The 2500-nt window shown below is 43.7% G+C and overlaps 1 non-coding gene across 1 annotated transcript in view; it reads right to left on the reverse strand.

Moving 5' to 3' along the window:
* LOC146446470 (small subunit ribosomal RNA) overlaps positions 1–195 on the reverse strand; it is a 1800-nt gene extending 1605 nt beyond the window's left edge. The window contains exon 1 of the ribosomal RNA XR_014862662.1: positions 1–195. This exon is cut by the window's left edge and continues 1605 nt beyond it. This is a non-coding gene — a ribosomal RNA (small subunit ribosomal RNA).
* Positions 196–2500: the final 2305 nt, after the last annotated feature.

Consider the following 2500-nt stretch of genomic DNA (forward strand, 5'->3'; position numbering starts at 1 on the left):
TTCCAGAAGTCGGGACTTTTCGCATGTATTAGCTCTAGAATTACTACGGTTATCCAAGTAGTAATGGTACAATCAAATAAACGATAACTGATTTAATGAGCCATTCGCAGTTTCACAGTACAAGTGCTTATACTTAGACATGCATGGCTTAATCTTTGAGACAAGCATATGACTACTGGCAGGATCAACCAGGTAACTATCCACCGCAGGGAACAGAAGTTCCTTGCTAAGCGGCCCCCCTCCGCAGAGGGAGAGCAAGCTTTCTTAGATTTTGCCTCCACGGGGGGAACCCATGAGCCAAACGGACCACACGGTCCCTCGGTCAAGGGAAACCCCGTCTTGTTTGCCACGTCTTTCTCACAACTGGACCCGTGCACAGTTCAGGCATACCTGTCAGACTCGCCAAGCGAGCTGAAGGAAGGCAAGAAAAGTGCTTCTGCGAAGGAAAATATCCTCCTGCTCTTTTGTCTCTATCATTAGCCAAAGGCTAGCGTACACAACTTCCATCTACACTCTGCCTGCCACTACAGTGACAATGCTTTCGGGCATCATCTTTTCCCTCCTTCGAAAGGAAAGCTACAAGCCCAACTTTCCTTGCCCGTTAGTCAATTCTGCCCTCTATTTCTCCGCCTTGCCGCCGTGGAACATAAGGGACAGGGTTTACTAGCCAGCTCCTCTCGGAACCTTTGCGACCAACCTGCCCACACTATAACCCCCAAACGCTAATAAGGAGACTGCATGATATGGTAGACAGAAAATAAAAACGCGAAAAAAATGAAATTTTGAAAATCGAACCCACAACCAGCCAAATCGTTTGTAAGTCATGCCAAATGACTGGTGACATCTTAAAAACCCATTGAAGCCACAACATCCCATAATTTCACGCTTTTAAAGATTTGTCACTATACGCACTGTAAGTACCTCACTAATTCTCACCTCAGATTTTACGGGAACATGTTCAAATTTTAACACGCCTCTCAGCACGACCAATTACATTAAAATTCATCGCAAAAGTCAGAATTCTCCAATTTTTGAAAAATTCACTATATTCACTGTAAGTACCTCGCTAGACAGTGGAGACCTCAGATTTTACGGGAACATGATCAACTTTCGACACACCTCTCAGCACGAGCAGTTACATAGAAATCCATCAGGAAAGTCGTGCTGTGAAGAGGTCTTTCGACTAAGAAAAATGGTGGTGTGAGGAGGAGTCACCTAAATCAGAGAAAAATACTCTTATAGGAGACTGCTACGAAAGACATTTCTGAGTCCACTGGCCCTAGTCCCCTAATAAGTGTATTTCTGTTTGTTTTAAGAAGGTCCTCCTGACATCACCAATCTTCTGTCTTCAATCCTAACCCCAACGTTAACCCTAACGCTAACCCTAACCCTACCTCCCTCAGGGGCAGTTCTATGGTTATGATCCCACGGTAGGCAGAAAAACTATCCCAATCTAGGTTTTCTTGTATGCTGACTCCATTTTAAATGCTTTTACTTGAGTCTGACAAAGGCAAAGCCAAATACTCACCCCTATATGGACGGGGAAGCAAAGTGCGGATTTTGGTAGGTCGGCATTTTCAATCAGGAATGTTGCCATTCGAAAGAGCGTCCAAAAAAACTTGGTTGGGACACATTTATTTTAGAAATTAGCGACCTAACCAGAAGTGCACTTTTTGGTGGGCCTACCCTACCCCCCTCAGGAGCAGTTCTATGGTTATAATACCACGGAAGGCACAAAACCTATCCCAAACTAGGTTTTCTTGTATGCTGATTCCATTTTCAATGTGTTTCCTTGACTCTGACGAAAGCAAAGCCAAATACTCACCCCTATATGGACGGGGAAGCAAAGTGCGGATTTTGGTAGGTCGGCATTTTCAATCAGGAATGTTGCCATTCGAAAGAGCGTCCAAAAAAACTTGGTTGGGACACATTTATTTTAGAAATTAGCGACCTAACCAGAAGTGCACTTTTTGGTGGGCCTACCCTACCCCCCTCAGGAGCAGTTCTATGGTTATAATACCACGGAAGGCACAAAACCTATCCCAAACTAGGTTTTCTTGTATGCTGATTCCATTTTCAATGTGTTTCCTTGACTCTGACGGAAGCAAAGTCAAATACTCACCTCTATATGGACGGGGAAGCAAAGTGCGGATTTTGGTAGGTCGCCATTTTCAATCGGGAATGTTGCCATTCGAAAGAGCGTCTAAAAGAACTTGGCTGGAACACATTTTTGCTATAAATTGTTGACCTAAGTATATAAGCAAGTATATAAGCAAATACTCGTTACATAGCATAAATAGCCTCTAAACACCCGAAAAACCTCTCCAAATATCATTTAAACCTTTTTCCTAACCCTAACACTTACCCTAACCCTAACCCTAACCCCATTTCAAACCCTAATTCTAAGTCAGAGGTCCTCCTCACACCACCAATTTTTTTGGTAGGTCAAAAGACCTCCCCACACCACAGAATTTTCGAAGTCGAGGTCCTTCTCATACCA

Source organism: Pavona decussata, unplaced genomic scaffold (assembly GCF_977016875.1).
Source record: "Pavona decussata unplaced genomic scaffold, jaPavDecu1.1 SCAFFOLD_3617, whole genome shotgun sequence".
In the NCBI taxonomy this organism is placed as follows: domain Eukaryota; kingdom Metazoa; phylum Cnidaria; class Anthozoa; order Scleractinia; family Agariciidae; genus Pavona; species Pavona decussata.